Source organism: Alligator sinensis, unplaced genomic scaffold (genome assembly GCF_000455745.1).
Source record: "Alligator sinensis unplaced genomic scaffold, ASM45574v1 scaffold516_1, whole genome shotgun sequence".
Taxonomy (NCBI): domain Eukaryota; kingdom Metazoa; phylum Chordata; order Crocodylia; family Alligatoridae; genus Alligator; species Alligator sinensis.
The window spans coordinates 1,146,874-1,172,235 of record NW_005841957.1 but is presented as its reverse complement, the minus strand read 5'-3'; the positions used below and the strand labels follow the sequence as shown (position 1 = coordinate 1,172,235).

Here is a 25,362-nt window from a genome sequence, read left to right as displayed (position 1 = left end):
TGATGTTGATTTGACAAAAAGTCAAGATGAGAAAGTTGTCAAATCTCCCCTTGTACTTACACTTTGAAGAAGAAGCAACAGACTAATTTCCATAACTATTCAAATGTATTGAATTTCATGAGAAAAAAAGACCCAGGAGTGCGTAATCTTCAAGACTTAAAAGACACTATCTCAGATTTCCTAGTGCTGTTCTCTGAATCTTTTGTGTGGGTTTGACCACTCACACAAATCAGTATAGTTTTGTAGAGAGATTGAGATATCAGCTACTGGAAAAAAAACCTGAAAAAAGTGGTTTGGAATGGTATATTTAACGTATAAAAAAAAAAAGAAATGAACATGAAAAATCATCTATATTCAATTTAAAGCATTATTTAATGCAAACTCAGTCCTAGAGGACTTATATTAAAATAAATGTACATTATCAAGGCTTTTAAAATACTCTGGTCAGGGAAAGGTGGGATTATTTCCTGGACAAGTCTTGTTAACTACTGAAAAAACTAACATCTTTCATTTTTTACTTTCAAATATTTCTGGCCTTTTGGCTGAGAATAAAAACTCCTATGGGAATGTTGTTTCAGCCTATGAAATTCTGCTCTCCACAGTGCGCAAACCAATAGTTCCAGTCAAGACAGCCTTTTTTGCTACTATTAAGTATTATTCACAGGCCTCTGAGATTGGGGAAAATACGTCAGTTGTACATGCTGCTATTTTGAAAAGAATTTCTATCCCAAGATATGGCACTATAGCTATTCATGAACAATAACAACTCGGAGGAGGCTAGGTCATCTTTTATATATAACCACAATCCTCCAACTAGCCAGGAGGTTCAAGAAAGAATTATAATAGAATGAATTGGACAATACTCTCCTTCCCACCCTTCCCCACTCCCATTAGGAGAAAATTGGGCCCAAGGGACATTTTATGCTTACTGGATAAATGATAATGTCAACTGTTTGCGTTCCCTGGTATCATGATAGCATTACAAGGCTGAAGAACAACACCCAATAGCCTTTCCTCAAAGATTACCATGGGATGATGTAGCAGGGCAGCCTAACCCTGTTAGGAGAAAATGAAGGTAGAAAGCAGAGCTGACATCCAGGGAATGAGTGCAGCAGTTCCTTTAAGAGGCTTCAGAGAAAACCAGAACTGGCTGCTGCTAATTAAGAGAGGGGTCAGCAGAGCAGGCAGATAATGAGGAGATAAGAGACAACTGTCTGGACAGGTAGAAAAAGGAAGCTAGAGGCAGCAGATACAGGGAGTTGACAGACTCCAAGAGAAAGGCAGGGAGGTTGCAGGGGGTGAGACCAGAAGACTCCTGGAATTCACAGGTTCCAGAGACCCCAAAAGGAATGACCACATTCACAGTACAAGCCCAGGCAGGGGTGAAGGGAGTGCAATGGGATGAGCAGCAAGGTCTTCGCTGGACTACGAAGAGCAGTAGCTGAATGGTGGGAGCCGGGTGAGCAGTGGAATGGGAACGTGGCAATGGGGAGATACAGCCAGACAGAGGACAAGAGACTATTAAAGAGGCAGTATTCTCTATCAGTCAGATTGACCAAGGGGCTGTGAAACCCAAGTCTGTGAGAGGAGAGAAGATGGGAAGCCAGTGTCAGTATTTCAGTTGTGTTTTTCTTTTGTTGTTCATTCTCCACAGAGGGTCTTTGAGTTGCAGGAGTAAGCTCCAAGGCAGAGCTACCTGAAGAACCCCACAAGCAACAGAGGAGAAGCCAGAGTACCTAAAATGGCAAGGCAGGGTAAAGAAAGGAAGGAGAACCTCAAGACCAGCACTGTCATGAATTTCCAAAACTCTCAGTTACTATCAAGTCATGGCAGGTGGGAACATAGAGACAGTGCAGGGACAGGGGTGGACATAAGGGTTACCTCCTAATATAGTGAACTCTTGCCAAAAGTGCAGAGAATATACATTAAAAAGGGACTAAATTGGTCACAGGTGGCCTCAGAAATGCACCGTGTGGAAAGTGTGCCACCTGTTGGAAAGGTACATTTACTTACTGCGTACCTTATTTGGAAATAGGTGTTCTACGCAGTTAAACTATTGCGAGGTATAAAACTGTAAGTAAGTGGTAAAACTGAGTGGTAAAACTAAAAAAAAAAAAATAGTGGTAAAACTTCATAGCTATCCTGGAGTAGCTATTTGTTATAGTCTATTAACTGCTTCCTGCCCCTGCTCTCCCCTCCCACAGGGGTGAGGCTCTATGATGGCATCTACTGCAAGAAGCTACCCTCAGATAGCTACTTGTTTCTCTGATCTGGCTCCCAGCAAAACTTACAACAGTGTTCAAAACTGCAGTAAATTAAATCCATGTAAAATGCATCATGGCATTGACGATATTTGTTAAAAATTATTTGCCTTAAGATGAGAGAATTGCAGAGAAAGGTCTTGAAAAGAAAGGATTAAAGAAGCATGCACAACCTATGATTTTTATTTAACAGGCTAGAAAAATGGAGGTCCAAGTAAACATTAAAAGTTCAAGTGGGAGGCAAGATAAAGGTTGAGGAAGCAGAATGGAACAGAAATGCATTTTATTCAAGGATATTTGGAAAAGAAGAAATGCAAATCAGCTGCTACCAGTAACTACAATTATGGTTCTAAGCCTTCAAGAAAGAATAGATCTATAAGACATGAAATTCTATATTAGGAGCATAAGGAACATAAAAGTAGAAAACTAGAATAGATCGTCATCCACACACAATGTCTTAAAAGAAAATTATCATCTTTTCATCCATTCAGTTACTTTTATTTTAATTCAGAGGACAAATAGTTCCCCACTCCAGAACCCATGGGTTTCTAAATTATGTTACAGAAGTATGTCTAAAAATACCCAAGTAAGTACCTGAGTTTAGAAAGGTTAAGAGTTATAAATCATGTGCTTAAATAAATATCTATATAATCAGACACTAGCTTTTCTAGGTTCCAATGCACGGTACATTTGCTGTTTATCACCACTTGCTGGAAAATGAATGACTTGCTTCAATATAGGCATACTATTCATGTTTTACACCTAGAACATAAGATAATGCTTTTGAAAAATATGTGCGCTCATCCAAAAAAGAAAAAAATAGAAAGAAAAAGAAGGCAAATCATCCAATAACAACAATATCACCTCACACACTGAAATAATGGTACCGTAATTACTGAAGCAACTGCTATTTATCATGCAATTTAAATGCCCCTGAATACAATCTGTCCAACTGACATTTCAAATATTTACTTTTTAATGCTGTTTCATAGCCTTCTCTCAATATGCCAGACAATCAACTCTTTGGAAAGCAAGGTTCTCAGAGCTGTTTTCTGAGGTTGTACACAGGTGTTCATTTCCAGGCAACAGAAGTCTTCCTGGGAGAGGAAGCATGCACATATTCCAGTGTGCAAATGCCCTGCTTCTCTTGCCTTCCCCAGACAGTGATCACGCCAGAGTGCATATGGAGCAGCAACAGCTGAACTGTCTCCCTGGGATGGGAAGGTGTCAGAAGATGGGAAAAAGTTCTCTACATCTTCCCCAGATAAGTGCGACCCAAGAAACCTATGCACAGGAGAGATCATCCCTGTTGAAACAGGAAAATCTTCTTCCTAGATATGGCATGTTTCATGAGGAAGAAACTGCATCAATATGTCTGTAAACTCCCAATCTCTAGTGGGAGGGTGGCAGTTCTCCTGCTATAAATGTAATACCATTCCTTGAATTTATTCAATTAATTTTAAAAATCTCCAAAATGTTAGTTTCTATATTAAGGAATCCAGTGGAATTATTTGACAAATAGTTGGCAAAAAATCTTTGTAGATTCCCCTGTAGACATCAATGTGAACGCTACATTTAGACCATAATAAATCCATCTCTCATTAAGGGTAGTCTCACGTTAAGGGTTCATACCAATTCTTGCCTGCACAACTCTGATTTGCCACTAGAAACAGCAAGTAGAAGCATAGCCAGGAGGAAAGTGCATCCTGGTATGCTAGAGAACTGCAAATTGCTTGTTTTATCTGTGTGGAGCAGACTGAAGTTAACTTAAAATAATCTAGGTGCAATATGAGAAATTTTAATCCAATGATAGTTAACGATATGATAATAGAAGTCCCTGGAGCATGCACAACTGTAACCATCTCATAAACCTCTAGAACAGGGCCAGGCAATTATTTCGGGCAGAGGGCTGCTTAACAAGTTTTGGCAAGCTGTCGGGGGCTGCATAGGTAGCCCTGCCCCTTGATGTCTTCCTTGTCCCCTGGTCACCACATTGGGACCAGAAGTCCTGCCCCCTCGCCTTTGGCACCAGAAGTCCCTTCCCTTGCTGCTCCCTCTCCCAAATACTCCTTTTGGGAGGGGGGTGGTTGACATCTTAGAACCAGAAAAAAACCCCCAAATCATATACTAGAAGTCAAATACCTTCTATATTTTAATTTTATTGCAAAAATATTTGTCATGACTTGTGATTGTGTACTGTATATAGAAGGGGTTGCATAATAACTCAAAGATAAAATGTCACTCTTTTTTAATATTGTATGCATGTGTGTATGGTGGGGTGTGGGAGTGTGTGGAGGTGTTCTGAGCGGGTGTGGTTTTGTAGGGGCAGAAGGTATATTGGAGTGTATGTATATGCCAATGGGGGTTGAGGGGCAGGACTTGGGTGTGTGAGATGTGAGGAAGGATGGGGGTGTAGGGACCCCCCACACACTCCCCCAATGGCATACAGGTCCCAGTGCCTGGCAGCAGCAGCAGACGGGGAGGTCAGGGTGCTCGTGCCCGGCGCAGGTGCAGCTTGGGCCAGCACTGTGCAGGGGGAAGTAGCAGAGCCTGCGCTATAGCCGGGGCTCCATGCCGCATGCCTGCAGCTCCAGCACTTGCAGCAGAGGAAGCCTCACTTTGGAGCCTGCTGCTTCCCCCGCTCCCTACTGCTCAAGTCCCTGCACTCCACCAAGAGTGAAAGGACCCCTGCCCCATACTTCTCTGCAGAGTTAAGCGTGGGACTTCCCCACTATGAGTGCAGAGCTGCAGGTGCGCAGTGTGGAGCCCCTGTGACAGAAACAGTCAGTGCTGTACCAGAGGCAAGGAGTGCACCCACATGCAGCCTGCCCAGCAACTTCTACTGCTGAGGCTCTGTGCCACCCGCCTGCATCTCCACGCTCGCAGTGGGGAAACCTCAAGCTGGAGTGCAGGGACCTGCACAGTAGGGAATGGAGGAAGCAGCAGGTTCCAGTGTGGGGCTTCCCCTGCTGCAAGTGCTGGAGCTTCAGTTGCACGGTGTAGATACAGTGATACAGCAGGCTCCACTCCCTCCCCCCGCACAGCTCTGGCCAAAGCCATGCCTGAGCCGGGCATGAGTGCCCTGACCTCCCTGCCTGCTGCTGCTGCCAGGGAGCGAGGGCTGCACATCATGGAGGGAGTGTCTGGCAGGGGTCCCTCCACCCACCCCCTGGCCAGGGGAGCCCTGCGCTCCCACTGCCCCTCTGGGTGCAGGCTCCAAGCTGTGCTCCCACTTCTGCCCAGCTGCACCTCCACCGCCCACCACCAGCCCCACCACTTCCCTACCTGCTGCCCCAAATGAATAGGTTCTGGCTGCAGCAGGAGCCCTGCCCAGAAGTTGCCAGCTGGGCAGAGCCCTTCTGCCCATGTGGGTGGCCCAATAGGGTATGTTGAAGGGTTGTACACATGTGCGCATCACTCCCACCCTCATAGGTGGAAGACCTGGGTGGGGTACAAGTTGTTGAGGGGTGCCATGGGCCAGATGTACCCGGCAGTCCAGATCTGGCCTGTAGGCCATATTTTGCCTGCCCCGGTTTTAGCACCTGCTGCTGGCCAGTGACAGACAGCAGGTATATGGGACGGGCAGAGAGCAGGCGTTTGAAGAAGGAACTTACATGCTGCTTCTGCTGCTGTCTCCAGCTGAGCCCAGGACCCTGCACAACCATTCCCTTCAGCCCCTAGCTGGACTGGGTCTGGGACTCCCCCAAACCCTGGGTCAGTTAGGGACAGCCGTGGCAGTTGAAAAAAAACATCTAGCATGCAATGTTCATTGTTCCCTGGCAATTGCAGATTTGTTTTATAGAAATTTTTTTTTAATTTAAAATACTGCAGCTAGCAGGTGTTCCTGCTCCCTGCATCATTCCCCAGTGTCCCCCACTGGCCTGGGATCTCCAGCCATGCTTCATCCCCTCCTCCCATTAAATCCTGGATCCATGCATACCAGATAATACCTTTAATGTAAAAGTGGTATAGGTAAATTGTGAAAACAGAGTCAAAAGTAAGCTTTCTAATGAATCCCATGGAAAAGACACATCTGTTGAATAGGGCCTTTAAGTATGTGTTACTCTTCTCAGAAAATGAGGTTCAGAATCCATTCTGAAGCTGCCTGCAGCTTTTTAGCAAGTGGTTTGTCCTTACTAAACCCCCCTCATGTTCTTCTGTGCCCTTCAAGCAGTTTCACATAAAATATATGTATAGCACTTTGCATAATTTAAGATCGGAAATGGAGATCATAATGGTCTTAAAGTGTAAGCATTGCTCCTCTAACAAAAATCTATATAGCAAGCAGAGAAGCTGCAGAATCCCAATACCAAAATTTACAGCCTGTTTCACTGTCTTTTGTCAAAATGACTACTGGTTTAGACAGATAGACATGCATTCCACATGATAAAAATAATATCCCTTCACAGTTTTTTAAGGTTCCTGATATAAACAGGTTTTTTTGAATTGTTATATATGAAGTTGCATGACCACTTTCAAATGTGATATATTCTTTTACTGGGTTATTTAAACAGCAATGTAATATAGCTTCTATCACTATTTTTCTGTTGAAAAGAATACTGTTTTTTCAGTATCTGACGAGCTACCTGATGGATGGACAGAGCTTTTACCTGAGTGTGTTTTTAATTTAGAAAGGAACTTCTGATAGAGCTTATCCTTTTTCTCCAAACATTCAGTTGTCACCTTTATAGCTAGGGTGACTATATGGAACAATGTGAAATCCAGGATGCTGCCTGCTCCTGCTCCTGCTTCTGCCCTCTCCCAACACCACTGCAGGGGGTCGATGGTCCATTAATGCCCCATTGTTATTGACTTCACAGGCATTAATAATCACTAGTGATGTAAAAATTAATGTCAATAGGGCTTCCTATTTAACAGCTCCTGCTGCTCTGCCTCCACAACCTGCACCTGGGACACTCATTTTAAGTTTCACCAGCTGGCCATGACTGGCCTCCAAAATCCAGGGCTGTCCTGGCCAATCCAGGGCATATGGTCACCCTATTTATAATCATCCCAGTTATGACATATCAACAGGTAAGATGGCTTCCAGTATTAGTATTACTGGAAATACAAAATACTGGGACTATATTAAGCTTAAGTTTTTTTATACATATTTTTTTTACTTAGATTCACTCAGCCAGCAACTATTGGTAAATCTAAACAGAAGGAAATCTGTGACAATTTACTTTAATGCAAGTAAACTCAAGTCATGCAAATCAAGACTACATTTTTGCTACAGTTGGAATTGCATTGTTATAGTAACATTGGCTGCTTGAATAAACTATGCCCATGCAACGTGGAACTCTGTCACTCCCCCTCTGGACGTGGCCAACTCATGGATGCTCATGAGTGTACTCCAACAGCTAACAATGCTACCCCTTTTAACTCAGACAGTAGCATTTAATTCTTTTAAGATCCAAGTCTGGCCCCAGGTTTTATTCTTGCTGCCAAGAGTCTGACAAGGAGCTTTATAAAACGCTCAGCCCCAGTTACAGTCATAGCTATGTATAACATATCTAAAACTTCTAACAGGTTTTTAAGCATGACCACAATAAATAACTATAAACATGCACACAATTATAAGGATATATTTACAGAGAGGAATTAGCCCCTCAGAACTTCATTGCCATGGTGTATAGGAAAAAATAATACAAAACAAAACAATTGTGCTGTCACTGTTAAGCATTTACTCAACACATCTATAATTATCTGGCACAGTGAAACAAAAACCTCATGCAGGAGAACAGACCTCCCTTTCTATATGAACATGAACATATATGGAGGAGGACTGGGCATGATGGTTAAGACAACTAAAAATAATCCATTGATTTACAATTTTTAGTCATCATCTTTATGTATGTGGAAGGAAAATAAAATGAGTTTAAGGAATATATTTCCCATTGTAATGTGACAACCAACATCACTGTATCTTGGGACTGTTTGTGGGACACAGGGGAACACGTTTTTCTTTTGGATTTTTACTTTTGTTTCATTTATGGCTGGATGAAAAGGTAGGTTCCTCCTAACACGATCAAAAAATGTAGTGATGTAAAAGGACATCTTCACATGACCTAGAAAGGTTTTTGTAGTTTTAAAAAATATATATATGGAAACATTAAATAATTTCCCTATATGGAAGAACAAGACATAAAGGTTTAATAAGAATGTGTATCATGGCTTTCCTTAGACATAGAATGTCACTCAGCATGCTGCCTACAGCAAGGGAATAGGGAAATAATGGAGGGGAGTCTCCCTGAGGGGAGTCTTTGTCATCTACAGAAAGGGTTATATCTGAAGGAGGAAATCTAGAACAGACAGTATTGAGAGTAAGAGACCTACAGGGGAATTCATTACTTGACCTGTGGGAGTGATCATCCTTGACCATGAGGGGCTGTGCTGCCGCCACTGCCACCATGGGAATTGAGTATTTTGGAAAAATCCTCCCTCACTGAAACTTAGTGATGGGATTTGGAAAAAATGCAACTCCAAAAGGAGAACAATTTATGAGAAAGTTCTCTTAGTGGTTCTTTGGCTTTTTCTCTATTCCTCCATATTTTTTATTAGATTGTGATTCTAAGATTCTAAAAATTCTTAAACATTCAGTTTTGGTCAAGGGGAGTTCTGTGCTGGGCTTATTGTGGGAATCGGATTGTCACTTTTTACATTCTTTAGTGTCTCTGGTAGCAAAAAAAGGAACACTAGATTGGATGACCTTGTTTCAGGAGTAAACCAGAATCAAAAAGGTTAAATTTCATTATTGTTAAATACCTGTAATTACTTTCAGAGGCTTTGCTTTCATAGTTACAATTTTTAAATCTTTCATTTAAGGAGAGATTCGTAAAAGCACTGCAGACATTGTGGAGCCCAGTGACTTAAAATGGAGTTGTACTTCAAATCCTTTAGGAAATCTTCCCTACTTTGGAAGGACATAGTGGGTGTGTCCAGTGGCAATGCGTATGAGGGTGCACGTGCACCCCATGAGAGTGCCAGTGGACCCCTTGTCAGGCCGTGCCCCCTGTTTAAGTGATGGGCAGGTGGGCAGGTGGGAGCGCTGGTGCTACCCCTACGAGTGCCAGCCAGGGAGTGGGGCCTCTAACAAAGGCATCTGTGCCACTTCTGGAAGTGGCCACGGGACTTCCGAAAGCAGCGTAACCCCTTTTTGTCAGTGAGACCGGCCACCGGGAGACCCCGCTCTGGTCAGTGAGATCAGCTGCTCGTACACCCCCCGCCCCCAATCACTGACTGGTGTTGGCATGTGCCACCCCTGACTCAAGAGGCACCAGTCACCCCTGGGTGTGTCTACATATGCAATTAATGTGCTTGAATAAATTGTGAAGCAATCTGCTCTTCATTATACTACTCCTGGGAGCAGTATGTACAAATACACTTGGGACAGCAGCAAATTGAGTTAGGGTGAAGTAGATTAGGCCAATGCTACTCCTGTCCTGGTCTTCCCCCTGTGGCAGCCAGGTAGAGCTCCAAGCTCCAGCCCCACTCTGTCAAAGGTTGCCCAATGCTTTGGTCCCCAGCCACATGCCTCTGTGGCCCTGAGCAGTTTTCAACCTGCTGACACAGCCTCCAGGATGCTGTCCTGGGAGCCTGTTCCCAGCTTGCTATAGATGCTCCTCACCCTCCTCCCTGGCAGTGGTGGCCAGGGCAGTGTCCACAAGGTGGTCACTGACCACTTCCTCTTCTACCTCCCACAGTAGGGCTTCTAGGCAGCTGCCCACAGTGCAACCCCAAGAACATGCACACTGCAGACAGTTTTCAGCAAACCCCAAACTTTATTTCTCTCCACAATACAACATACCCCCTCCTTCCCTCCCTCCCAACACCACACTGCCTCATTTCCTCTCTTCTAACAACATACCCCCCCATGCAATGCCAATGTGCACCACCAATAAAGCACTCTTCATCCCCATGAAACTATGCACAGTGTCTATTTACAAGTGTCAGGGGGGAACACTAGAGACGAGGTGCCTAGGGCATGGAGCCTAGAGGGAAGCACTTGGCATCTTGGCCTTGGCCACCACTACCTTGTGTCCAGATGCCACAGTGAGGACAGAAGGCCAGGGGCCAAGGAAGGCACTGTCCAACCTGCTTAGCCTACTCCTCCACCCTCCTCCACAGGGCCAGGGCCAGCAAGGCTCACATGGGGAGATGGTTCTGCCACAGCCACCTCCTGCTCAAGGAGGGCAAGTTTGGATGTCAGGCCTGAGTGGTTGGTGGCACCATTGGGTAGCATCTGGCAGCAGTGGCCTGGCATGGTGCCCAAGGGCAGCCCCAGGCTTCAGGGGGCTCCAGGGGCAGTCCTGGGGTCTTGCCAATGGCAGTTGGCCCCTGGGGGCAACCCCAGGCTGGCAATAGCCTCCAGGGTGAGCCCCGGGTTGCTGGAGGGTCTGGGGTGAGCTCTGGGCTGGCAGTGAGATCTGGGGTGAGTCCTGGGCCCTGGGTGGCTCTGTTGGGGGGGGGGGGATGGAGGAGATGCCCATGCCATGAGGCTCCTGCCAAGCCATGTGGCAGCAGGCAGAAGCATGGCCCCCTGCTGACTAGGCACAATTTGCACCCAATTCAGCATCTATACATCAGGTGCTGCACAGTGGGATAGTACTTGTATTTACAAGTACTAACCTGCTGCAGAGTTTATTAGTCTGCTGCAGCCTAATGACCCATAATGTATAGACATACAACATTTACTGCAGAGCTACTTAGTCAGCTTCACAGTAAACATCTTGTGTAGACGCACCCTGTGTTTTAGTAGTAAATAATATCTGTGTACCATATGTACTGTAGACTAACTTTGAACTCTGTCATGCAGAGTATAACACTAAGCTAAATCTAATGTCCTGCAAGCACCCAAAGATGAGACTTACATTGCAGCAAACTGATAAAGCCCTAATCAGAATTGCTGGCAGGATAATTTTCCCCAATTTTTAGACTCCATCTCCAAGCAAGACACCATACTGAGGAAGAAGTGGGTAGGATAAGAAGTTTCTCATGTTCAATATTTAGCATTTCAGTCTTCGTACTGCTGTAACACTAAAAAAGGAAAATATAATAGAAGCACAGAATATACAGACCTGAAATATTCTTCAGAGATATTGGTAACCTTTTTCTAGAGGAAAAACATTTCTGAATATGACGACATTACTGCTTAGATGCCAGGTGTCTCATCTATTTAACATTTTGCTGTTCCTTTAGAGAGATGAGTAGCAGTGTACACATTTGGTTCAGAACATTAGTAAACATAAGTAATATGAATTAAATGTTGGGAGGAATGTGGAGTGCAGTGAGTCTTGCTTGACAACAAAAGAAAATGTAAAAAGGCAAAGAACCTTCTAAGTGCCAATGCAGAGGGCAGCCATAATACTTTACCTTGTTTTCCATGACCAAAAAAATTCAAAGGTCCAAAGTCACCAATGCCCTTTTCCCTGTATGCTCATTTTTACCAGGACAGAGTAGAGCATACAACCCATGAACTATCAGAATGGTAGCATTTTACGCTCATTTTGTATTTGTGAAATTGGCTAAATACAAAGAATAGGACAGTGAAGAATTATATCTGGAGGTCAGTAGGATCAACACTAAACTCACCCAAAAGGCTGTAACAAGGAAGATCATGCTTCTTTTTCCAAACCTGATATTAGAAAACATGAGTAAACTGTAGGAACTATATATTAAACTTTACATATAGTAGAATCCACATGGGTGCACATTTTAAACATTCTGACTCAGTAAGCTAAGTGGAATAGAGAGTATAGATTTCTGCTTCACCACAGCAGCCTCATATCTATTGCATGCTGTTAATTAGCAGCTGTAATATAGTCTTAAAGTAAATCTTGCCTGCATTTTGTTTTTTCTCCATAGCAGCAGTAGAATCCTTTAAAGTCCTGGTGTTAACTACAAACAAGTGCCATGCTAAGTCATGTTTAGGTAGGAAGCATGGGAGTTGGTAGTGAGGTAGTAATTAGTTGCAGTTTGCCGAAATGGACTGTCAATTTTAAGTGATTACTACTGCAATAACACCCCAGATCCACAAAAAAAAACCCCTCTACATTACAGGTCAGACTTAATACAATAACTTTTGGTTTTACTTCTCTTGCTGCCCAAATAATCAACTTAACCAATTAAAATTACTAGTGAAAGTCTAGACAAAACTAGTTTAAAATGCTACTCAGAGGTATATATGGACTAATGGTAGCAACAGCAGGAAATTTTAATTTAGGCTGGAGAAGATATGTCATAATAAGATGGTCTCTGTGATAATTCAGATTTTAGCCAATCTATTGATGCTCACCTGAAGTCAATTAGAGTTAGGCAGCTGGCATTTTTATAGGGAAATCATTTGTCTTTTGTAATATCTTCTTTCAAGTAGACCATAGAATAGGGCCACCAGTAGGTGTTTAGCCCTCCTGCACAATTTATACATCCTTCAAAGCCAAGGTGTTCAACAGATCTGCTTCATTTAGCAGTAATTAGTATTCTATTTGATCAGCACTAGCCCTTGTAAAGCACACAACAAACAGTTAAAAATGGTTCTTGTGAAATCCTCCTAAAAGCACAGCATGGGCCAAATTTCATTCTGTACTCCTCCAGTGAATACAGAAATGCAAATGCATATAAATAACTTATTGGTAATGTTCAAATAGTCTTTACAGGCATTGATATGTTTACAGATGTATTGATACGTGTACAGATGTTTACAGATATGTATCAATGTCTGTAACCTTGGTGCTGTGGTTGTCATGCAATCTACTAATCTATAAGTCTATTAGTTCTGGATATATCTGCAGATAACTTTCCTTAAGGAGGTTCTCTCTATGGTCAGTTATATTTTGTATTGTGCAGGGGCTAAGGCTACACTGATCAATTAAATGTTAGACCCTGAATGAATGAAACAGGTCTTGGTTGGACTTCTTGGCACTGGGTGACTTCTGAACAAACACCCTTCCATAGACTGGGTTTGTATTACTGCTTTTTTAAAGGAACTAAGACATGATAGACCTGGGGAATGCTATGAGCACACACTCAAATATAAGCAAAGAAAGAGTAGGTTAGGAATAAGAAAATATTCTTCGTACTATTAATTTAGTTTTAGAAGTGAAGTCATGGTTACATGACAAAATCTTTAGATCTGAGGCGCCTAATTCCATCCCTAAGTCCCTGAACCATTCAGCCCAAATCTAAATCCTTATACTTTCAAATACATTAAAATGAAAGATCTTCCAAATTGAATTTGGATTATTCATTTACAGGTCAAAAGACAAGACACTTATCTTAAGATTACAAATATGATGAGATTCCTGGAACGGAACCCTGCAGCATCCCTGGGACCATGGCCTGTCATTTTATACATGGGATGAATTCATATTCTGGTGTTTTGATAAATTCATTCCAGAGACAGATTTTATATTAACTACTGAAGAGTCTGTTTTTAGTGATGTTTTCTCCATTAAATAATTGATTAAGAATATTAGCATTATATTTAATAGTATTACTTTAACTCATTATAAAAAGTAACCCTTGCCCCTGGGTTGCAAGGGGTTAAGCAGAGAGGGATTGGGCCACTTCAAGCCTGGGAAAACCAGACCTAGGTTGAACCAGGCTTCTATGAGAGCTAGCAAGAGGGAATTAGGAAAGAAGAGTTGCAAAACAGGAGCCATTTTGCCCAGAGCCATGCAGGTGGAGCAGGAGAGAGGTCCTGATAGGTCCCATGTGCTATTGAAAATCGCTCCTGGAAGATTGTGGAGGAACCTGATCTGAGTACAGCTGGAAGAAGGATCGACTTTGCCACTGAGGAGACCCCAGTCGAGATAGAGAATCTGACTGCTGCTACAGAGCAGGGCCTGAGTGGGTTGCACTTAAAAGGCTGCAGAAAATAATGCAGCCAGTGTAATTGTAGAGCAGTGGAAGTCCTTGTGCCATCTTGGACAGTTGGGGCTGTGCACAAGATAAAGAATTTCATCCCAAAGGGTCTTTGTGGCACTGTTAAGAGTTGGACACTTAAGTTGTACTTGGGTTTCTATGCTGAGAGGAGTTATTTTGTGATCAGGTTTCCATGCTGGGGTTACAACTTGCTCTTTGAATGCTTGTGTGTGTAAATAAATCAAGCTTGTTTGTACTATCCAGTTATATTGAAATACTCTCAGGAAAACTGAGTCACCAGTGCCACATACCTGCACCCTCTCATGAGAGGTGTTACATACTATAGCAATATAATACTGTACAGTATTACTATAAATTATATATTGATATAATTTAAAAATTAAAACATCATTACAATTTAAAAATATTTCTTCTTTATGTTTTATGTTCCTTGCCTCACATACTGCATCTTGAGGAATGAGGATTCCCCCACACACCTCAGTTCTCATTTTTCACCTTTCCTTTCTGTGAATCATGTTCTTAAAGATGATCTTCAAGTCTTAACATACATTAACTTTCCTAACCAACAGTATTTGCTAGACCATAAATCACAGTAACATCATTACCTATATTTTACCCACCCCCAGCACCCTTTTATTAAGGCTTTCTTATAGCTTTACAATTATGGTTTAATGCTGCACTGAAATTCCCTTCAGTAGCATTGCTAAACTCCATACAGGATTTGCACCTTGTAACAATTAAGGAAAAGAAAGAGGTAGCAGAGCCCAGCATGACTTTATAAATGCCTCAAGATTTCTTTTTCATATTTTATATGATAGGAAGGACCATATGCTGCACTGCTGAAAAAGAATCTTGAAGACTTTCAGAGTCAGGCTGGACTGGGTTATACTTTACTTAGTGGAGTGACAATAATTTATTCCGGTGGAGGATCTGTCCTGTGATAGGGCCAGGTTCACCCCTCCCTCATCAGTGATGAATTTTGCCCATTGTTTAGAAGAAATTTGTGTATAAAGTAAGCATTACAATATTTAAGGAGAGTTTTCCCACAGATTACTACAGTGGAGGAGTATAATTAGTATATGGAAGTTAACAGCGGTAACTAAAAAAGTAGTTCATACATTTCCTTAAATGAGTTTGTTCTTCATATTGTAGAAAAGTCATTGCTGGTAACAAAATGACCAAGTCCCCCTCATAAAAGAAGATACTGTGGATATTTGGCTCAGACCAAAATGCAATTCCATAACTAGAACAGACAAGCAGTGATAAATGCTGGTGGGTTACAGGGTTCTTTATTTTCTAAGGTGTTTGCCAGTTTTCAGGATACATAGTTTATGAAAGAGTATACACTTTCACCAACTCATCTAGGAAGTCATGAACCTTATAACATGATTTATTATTTATTTTCAGGAAGCTGACATAAAAATATGATGACCCATATACTTCTCCACAATAAAGATAATGTCTGTGCCCCTGTAAAAGGATTCAATTACACTCATATGTTGTTTCCTCTATGTCTGTTCCATTACAGCTGTTTGTTGCTGATGATGTTCGTGCTATCAGAACAGCTTTTCTTTTGGTCCTATAAATATGATAATGTAATTACACTCTCCCTCTGATGATTTTAGGATGCATTAGGGTATTCTGAGCAATATATTCAGCCTTTTTCTGTCAGAAAGCTAGAAAGCAAGCAAGGTCAGCCAAGCGGTAGGCCAGGTTAAAATTGCAGCTGTTGTGCTTAGGCACACTGATTCAGAGCCAAGGGGTCTCTACCTTTAAAAGGAGATGGAAGATAATATATGTAAATCAAACTTGTACTGAAAAAAAGACAATTGAACAATCATCAAGAGTCCCATGCTGGTTCAGAGGCACTGGCAGCACTCATGTATCCTATTTGTCATCTGCCCAGTCATATTTGCATCTGATTAATTTGGGCTGTGAAAATCCATTCTGGATAAGCTATCTGTAACTGTGATTCAAGTCATGGGTCACATTAAGCATTTATACTACAGCTGCCCTCAGTTTATGGTATCTCATGTCACATGCCATATTCCACAGTAGCATAACAAAAAGACGCCCTCTGAAGCAGCACAGGAAAATGCTACAGAATAAAAGCAATATGCAGCTGGATCCTAAATAGAGAATTATAAGTATAGATCATAGATAATGATAAGACATCCATAACTTCACTCATAAGTGAATTATTTACCTCCAGTGAGAACTGGTAGGAGACAAGGTAGGGTAGCATGTTAGAGATGAACTGGTTCAGAGAAGCATGAGCTTTCATAGGCAACTGTCTATTTAATCTGATGCTACAAATGGAGAGTGGGAAACAGAAACATCCTTGTTGTCATAAAAGGTCAAATTAATGCCTTCTTTTATAAATAATCCATTTCCTAACCTATCATATCTTGATAGACTTTATCTTTTCCATCTCCCAATGCCAAGGAGAAAACAGAATCTGTACAATTCTGCTCATTGTATGTAGGTTCTCTGTAAGTTAAATTTTCGAACCGTTTCATTTTATAATTCTCAGTCGTCCTAGACTACACTGTCTTCTGTGTTTGTTTGATATCACATTAAATTATTAGATTGAGTGATATTAAAATATATAGATTTCTTCCAAGATTGCTACAGATTATTGTTATTTCTTTTTTTTTTTTTAATCAGGATAAAAATTATCTTTCCTCCATCTATATCTTCGCTGACTAGAACGTTTAGGCATCAGGGAGACTATATTAGATGAAGGAGAGATGTTGAAGTCAGAGGGATCTTCATATGTATACCATTATGAACAGTAATACCTTAAGGCACATGTTGGCTGGATTTGGCAGAGTAGATCTGGCGCACTGAGTCCAGTGGTTTTGCCCATGCCAGTGCCTGCACCCACCCCAGGGCTAAGCACTAAAGAACTGTGTCAGGGATGGTCAACTTTTAGCTGCATCCTTGCCACCAATGCTTCTCCTTCTCATCCCCTAGCTTCCCCATGGCTACAGTTGTGGGTGCCGCAGCTTCAAGCCATTGGGGAGCTGTGCCACAGCCAGGTAGCTGGGAACTGCATCCATACTGCTGCCATTCCTCCCTCCCCCTCCCCATACCCCGCCTCTATCCCTTTGCTTCCTAGTTGCAGTGTAGAAGCATCAGCAGCCTGGACACATCTTACACAGTCCCCAGGGCAGCTTCCCAGTGACTGGAAGCTGAGCCTGTGCCCTAGCTGAAGAGTAGGTGACTGGGAAAAGCTGTGGTGACACAAGTACAGTTCCCAGCTGCTTGACCCCAATGCAGATGCAGGGAAAATTCCCATCCATGTGTCATGGAAGCCACTCAGTCCACCTCAAAAGAGGGTCAGGTTGTTCCATGAAATGGTTGCCAGCTGCTGCTTTAAAGCAGTTCTAAAGGCACTGACAGAAGTGACATTTGTTGTATGATCAGTCCCCTGAAAGTGCTCTACAGCCATGCAGCAACACATGCACACATCTGCAGAGCACTTTAAAAGATAAATTAACCCTTATCTAATGAGGGATCAGATGAAAGGGCTCCAAGGTGGAACACCTCAGGGAACTTCTGTTTCCTAGGGTCATTTTATCAGCGTGATTGGGGCTGAGCTTATGCACTTCATTGATTGGAGCCCACCTGCCTTGTGTACCCTCCCCCACCCCCCCCAGCTTCCTTCCTCTCCAACTCAGGTTGTGCAAACCCCAGCGTGCAGCTCCCTCTCCCTCTCTTCTTCCCCTCCCCTTCCTGCAAACAGCACCAGAACTGGGTGGGGGTTGGGGGGAAGAGGAGAGGGGGCTAAGGTAGAGAGGTTGCAGGTACTTTACTGAATCAGCTCCGAAGTGGAGCTGTGCACCATCCCCACTGAACCAACAGATGAAGATCTGTTGGGTCGGGGAAGGTTTGCTCTAACTCATGGCGCTTTATGAGAAGTACCATGAGTTGGAGCAGGGACCTACATTTTCTTTCAGAGATGTTAAATTCTGATTAGGAAATTGTAAAATCTAGATCTTCATTAATAAGATATTTTTGGTACCTGGTTTCCTATGGAAAGTATAATACAGAGTTCTGTGGGAATCTATGAAAAAGAAACTTAGAGAAAAGTGGTAGTTGTCCATTATGAACCCCTAGGATCAAATTTGACATCATTATACAACTGGGTAATAGAAATAGTGTACATGTCACTTCTAGATGTTACTGCCCTTTTTCTTATCCTGTTTGATTTTTTTTAAGTTATATATTGATTGGCATCAAAAGAGATTATCTTTGCCATAATTCAATTGATTTATAAAAAAAAAATTGTAATGAAAAACTGTAGCTTGGGTAGGCAGAGGAAGAATGGAATTCAAGTCTATGTTATAAGACTACTGACAAGGAGTTCCAAATTGAAAAATATCTTACTGACTTCATGCATAAGTCACATGGGACTCCCAATCTTTGATAAATTATTTGCTTGTAGTGCACTGAGTCAAATCATAAATAGTAGTAGGTACTCTGAACATTTCTAGTATCAGTAACACAATAGCAACATTTTAGAGGCCATGCATATGACAGAGACCTGGACTTGTTCCAAACAAGCTCTGCAACCCTATATGAAAGCTTCTGCCAAGTCCACTCATGCTAATGAAATAAAGTAATTGCAGATGCTGTGGGAAATCAATGTTCTAAGGTGCAGATTTGTGGCTGAGGGTAACATGCTCCAATATCTCTGACATTTCTAGTCTTCCTATCAGGTACTGTGTTTTCCAGTTGGTGGGCAGACATGCAAATGAGACTTAACAGAATCAGAGAAGTTCCAGGCCCATTGCTTCATTGAAAATGCATGACCCACAGCAACGAAGCCAAGACTCAAATCAACCTATTCACAATTCACAAAGCAGCCACAGCTGCTCCATCAGGTTAACTAAACAGAAGCATCACTCAGTGGCCAAACCAGGAGGAGACAGAGTAAGCTTTTCTGAACAAGAGATACATACATTTACCACAGCATGTTACAGTTAATTTGGAAATTTTGAAGAGTGCTATCTGCTGCTAATAATGCCTTGCCATACATATCCTAGCTAGGGATTGACTGATTTTCCTGTTTGCTAACTACCAAAGTATTATTAAGGATTTAACACCTATTTTCTGAGTGACACACAGAAAACAGACTTCATTTGCTGATGTTATTTAAAGGTAAGAAATTTAAATGAGGAAAAGAAATTGGAAACCACAATCAAATAAAAGAAATCAGTTTAATATAGGGGGAAAATTTGTATTGTCCTTGCAAGCTCAAAAGGATATTGGCTTCCAAAATGAATATGTAATGGATATTAAACTAATGATTAATATTGATCTTTGCCTAAAAGGATAACCAGAAATTATGATACAGATAAACTGAAAAAATAATTAACAGCTTATTTTCCATAACAACCACAGCTTATAACCAAGATCAGTATAAAATAGTCCTTAAAAAATTAACAATATTGTCTGCACTTGTACAGTTGGGCACTAGTCTATAATGAAAATTTGACAGACAGGAAATATACAGGCTGAACTAGCATTAATGTTTAAGTCAGACTGTGCAAGTGGCTTTTTTTATACCATAAGACTTAAGAGCTGAGAGACTCCATGCAAATAGTTATCTTCCAGACAGATATTAGAGACAGCATCCTTATAACTTCTACACAGTGGGAATCAAATCCTTAAGTAATAGGCATTTGTAGTAAAACATGGCCTGCACTATTTTATTAATTCTAATGGAGAAAAAAAATTGCCCTAAATGAGCTAAAGACATGAAAAACAGTCAAATGATCAGATTGTGGGCCAATGTTAATTTTTAACCTACATAAAAATATTATTTTGCTACAGCAAGGATTAAATCATTGTAGCAACATCACTGCAAGACTCACCATCTAAAAATGTTGCAACAAGAGATATCTCATAAGCAAATAGTTTCAACCTAACTACCATATTTAGCTGAATACAAGATAAGGCTTTTCCCTGCAAGCACAATGGGGAAAAAAGCCCCCTGTCTTACATTCACAAACAAGGAAACCTCATTAAATACATTGCTTATCATTAAACTTCAGCCAAAAATAACATGTGCTCAGTAATGGAAATGAACTATGAAGCTGATTAAAGGAAGCCAACACCAAGCATAACTATAAAATACATAGCCCACTCTGGGCAAACATACTGATGGGAACCTTTTTGTGTGTGTGTGTATGTGTCTCTCTCTCAAAAAAATGGGTGGTTGCTCTCTCCACAGGGAACTGTCACTAGGCCTGGAAGTATTGCAATACCAGGCTGGGAATGGGAAGGCCAGAGCCATCCCTGACACCCCTTGGTGCCAAAAATGTGCTACATTTGATCTTAGCCAAAAAGGCTGAGATGCTAATGGAAATCTACCACAAAGATAGCTAAGTGCAGCCCATCTGAATAAGATATACAGTAGTGCCCAGTTTCAGTCATGAATACATGGATTCTTTGTCAGGAGTACACACACTGAACAGTGTTGAACTGTGGGGTCACCATCGCTTGAAATCCTGTTGACTCTGGTGGGGCCTGGTCCAATGAAACTATAAAGTAGATTATGAGCTGTTTGACTTTGGATTAATATTATGTATAATTTGATGCACGCTACTATACATATGTATGTGCCAAAGTACTACTCAAAAGTGTATTTATAGAGTGCCTGTGCTAAAACTTACAACAGTTTAAAAAAAAGGTAACATACATAAATTCTGGATTAACTAAATCTATGGATACTATATGTAAATTACTTCAGCTATGTTTGATTTCAAGTTCAGTATTTTCAGATTTGCTCCTGGCTTCTATGTCCTCAGGGAAAGCAGGGTCTAACAGCAAGGAGGGTGGGAAGTGGCTGCAGGGGAAAGAAGCTGAAGGGAGGCAGCAGGTAAAGAGCCTACTTGATCCCCCAGTTTTAGTTTTCCTGCTGTAGCATTAGGAGGATTTGGTCCCTGCTGTGTAGAATTTATAAGGATCCTGTCTCTAATATCTGTCTAGAAGATAATTATTTGGAAGGGGGACAAAATCAAGACAAACCTCCAATAATTAGATTCTATACTTGGAAAATTATAACAAATTTATAAATTGTCCATATATAAAATCTATTTTGGGGGTGGTTGTCTTTTAATCAGAGTCATCTTAAGGAATTATGGGCTTGATGAATGGATTTTAAAGTGTATAGAAAACTGACTGGAGCATCGGGCTCAGAGAGTAGTAATCAATGGCTTGATGTCTACTTGGCAGCCAGTACCAAGTGGAGTGCCCCAAGGGTTGATCCTGGGACCAGTTTTGTTCAATATCTTCATGAATGACCTGGAAGATGGCACAGAATCATAGAAAGTTAGATTTGGAAGGGACTCAGGAGATCAGCTAATCCAGTCCCCTGCTCGAAGCAGGATAATCCCCAACTAGACCATCACAGTCAAAGCTTTGTCTAGGCAGATTTTGAAAATCCCCCAACGATGGTTAGAGTGCACCCTCAGGAAGTTGGCAGATTACACCAAACTGGGGGGAGTAGTAGATACACTGGATGCTAGGGCTAGGATTCATAGCGACCTAGACAAACTGGAGGACTGGATCAAAAGAAATCTCAGTAAGGACAAGTGCAAAGTCCTGCATTTAGGATGGAATAATCCCATGCACCGGTACAGGCTGGGAGCTGCCAGGCTGGCAGTAGCTCTGCAGAAAAGGACCTGGGGGTTACAGTGGATAATAAACTGAATATGAGCCACCAGTGTGCACCTGTTGCCAAGAAGGGTAACGGCATACTGGGCTGCATTGGTAGGAGTATTGCCAGTATGTCAAGGGAAGTAATTATTCTACTCTATTTGGCACTGGTGAGGCCGCATCTGGAGTACTGTGCCCAGTTTCAGTTCACCTACTACAGAAAGGATGTGGACAAATTGGAGAGAGTCCAGCAGAGGGCAATGGAAATGGTGAGGGGGCTGGGGCACATAGCTTCTCAGGAGAGTCTTTGAGAACTGGGCTTATTTAGTCTACAGAAGGGAAGACAGATGGGATTTAATAGCAGCCTTTAACTACCTGGAGGGGGGTTTGAAAGAAGATGGAGTTAAACTGTTCTCAAGGGTGGCAGATGACAGAATAAGGAGCAATGATCTCAAGTTGCAGCATGGGAAATTTAGATTAGACATTAGGAAGAATTTTCTCACTAGGTAGGTAGTAAAATACTGGAACAGGTACCCAGAGAGGTGGTGGAAGCTCCATCTTTGGAGGTTTTTGAGACCTAGCTAAACAAAGGCTTGGCTGGGATGATCTAGTTGGGGATGGTCCTGCTTTCAGCAGGTGGTTCAACTAAATGACCTCCTGAGATCCCTTCCAACCCTAATTTTCTATGATTCTATGATCTTATATTTGAGTAAATAGAGTAGCTCCAGTGAAGTGTGTGGAAATGTCATTCTTCTTCCTCTACTATTGTTTTGGACCACAATGAAAACTCCTTCAGAATGTTATTTAAGGTAACCATTTCCTTTTAAAAATTGTGACTGATACAAATAGATCTGGATATTTTTATTACAATGTTCATACCGGGGCAATATGAACTCTGGTGCACAATAAGATTTTTTTTTTTTAATCCTGAAAAGTAAACTTAGCTCCAGTCATGTTTAGCTAGATAAATGTGGCCTAGATTCTGATGTATTATGTCCTGTTTGCTACATATTCCCAGTGGAGTGTTTTCCTCTATGTGCAGTGGAAAATGACAAAACAAATGGGTCTAAGCATCTGTCCTAACCCTCCAGCAAAAGTCAAGAAAGGAAAAGAAAAGTCAGAGGCAAGTATGCTTCACTAGATCAATCCTCAACTGACATAGGGGCCATTAGGGATCCAACATTCATCCAATATATTAAGAGATTTTCCACTGGTCTCTCCACAGGGGAATGCAGCTGGTTTAGAATGGTTTGACAAAAGGTTTAGTCATAAAATGCCAATTTTTCAAATATACATGCAAATCCATTCTTTTCCTGGTAGTTTCAATGAAAATTTTAAAGATGCTCTCTCAAATCCAGGGTGGTTTTGAAAGACAGAATAATGATATATGTTCATACATTGAGATTTTTCTCACCTACAGAAGTGGACTTTTTTTGCTATTGAGTACCTTCTTTCTGTTTTCATAATTTACAAAATATTATTTTCTTTCCTCTTTCTACAGGATTCCACCAGTCCCATTCATCCTCTTGAATATCCTACAGTTTTAGTCAGATCTCTTTATCTGGTTCTTGTTAGAGCAAGTAAAACTCAGGTGGAACTTCCTGATATGGGATATTCACTAAATTCAAATATATTTCATGTTTAGTCCCAAAATGTAGAAAGATCTTTTGCTTGTCAAGTATTATGGCTGCTAATGATAATTAAACCACCCCGCATCTGTCTTCCTCTCTTTACTTGCTCTTTCTCTCATGGGCCCCTTGCCTGTAATCCTGCCCTACTGCACTAAATTTACCTCCCTATACTCCTCCATTTTTACAAATGTTTGCTGCTTTGCATATTAGAACTGCCCCATCTGATCCAGTATCAGATCAACCATTACCTCACTTTCCCATAATTTACTGCTTCAGTTTACTCTCATGAATCAAGTAGTCAGAAGGGGGACAGATGCTTAATTTAGTCCCAGAGCCAAAATAATAAGTGTTTAACCCAAATTAGGTCAAGTTAAACTCCAGATTAAATAAAAGTTCTATTTTTTCCACCTAATGTTTTTTTTTTTCTGTCTTTTTCGCCTTTTCTCTTCCCTGTGGACCTAAAACACTTTTATTCTAAAGCAATAGCTATCATTATTTAAGACTTTTCTCACCACTTCTATATGGCAACATAGAGAAACTCAGGTCCTATCCTTAGATCACATATGGTCATCTACCCTGAAAACTCCAAGCCCCTTTTCTTCTCTGCTCCCTAAACAAGCCCACTAGTACTGAGGTGAATAATACAACTTAATACTATTGGGATTAGGACTGGAAAACAAATATTTGAGCATCAATAAAATAACGGGAAAGTCAGGTTTTAGTTTCTCAAAAGACAAACACCTACAGCAGCATCATGGTAATATTGGGTCATTACTGTCTGATGAATCATCAACCCCACTCTCTACAATGCATATGTTCTTCCAAGAGATATCCCCCTACAATTCTGCTTAACTTATTCAAGGCACAAATGATACTAGATGGGACCAACACTGCTGAGCGCAGTGTAGATCCTAAACACAGGGAACTGTATACGTAAAGTGTTGGAAAAGGTGTACGAGCACCCAACCCTGCAGAGGTTCATGAAAGATACATAGCATTGGTAGGATGCAGGGCATGGTGCCAGTTTCTGATCCAAGGAGTAAAGGATTCATGGAGGATGCTTGACCAGTTTCAAAACTTGGAGACATTTGCATGGACAGGCACCAGGCAAGGAAGTACACAGATGCAGTAGCTGCCCTAAAAATACCGTTTCCTTGACCATAACAGGGGTCTTATCACACTACCAGACTTCTTATTGTGCAACAGTTCAGAGAGCTGTCATCAATTAGGATTCAGGTGATGGCCTTAAAGATGACACTTAGAAAGACCCTGGCATCTCTGAAAAAAAAAGGACATGGAACTTCTTGTAGCGACTTGTTTGTTCCTGATGTTAGATATGACAAAGGATAGCTGTGATATTGTAAAAGATTATCAGAAGTGAGAGTGAATGCAGAAGAGTATTAGAATACAGGTGATTTTTTTGAATGGCCTTTCTGAATTTGAGTATTTAAAAAAAAGTTTGAAAACATTTAGCAGTTTCTGAAATGCAAATTAATTCTGACACGCAGATTCATTAGATATATGTTTTTGATGTTTAATTGGTTTGTCCATGTATAACATTTACATGTGGTCACAAAAGGAAGTGGGAAAAAGAAGATTTTAGTGAAAGCTAGGTATGAAAACATGTCACAGAAGAATAGATTCTGCAATTGACTACACTGACATCTGCAAGTCAAACGAGCTGAAATACAGTAGAGAACATTCTATTCTTCATATGGCATATTCATGAGTTTATTCAGATAAATCTATCGTCTTGGTATTTACAACAGACAGAACTCCACAGAGCTCAAGTATTTGGGCTCTAGAGATGAAATGGAGATAGGTGAAACTCAGCTCATAACCTTAAAATATGAAGCAAGTCTGTTGTGTCTCCTTCCCAGCTTCTTCTATTTGACTGTTACTCTGGCTGAAAAAAA

At 41.4% G+C, this 25,362-nt stretch overlaps 1 pseudogene; it reads right to left on the bottom strand.

Annotated features, from left to right (window-relative positions):
* Window positions 1-20,388: 20,388 nt before the first annotated feature.
* On the bottom strand, window positions 20,389-20,517 carry LOC112549759 (annotated as a pseudogene).
* Window positions 20,518-25,362: the final 4,845 nt, after the last annotated feature.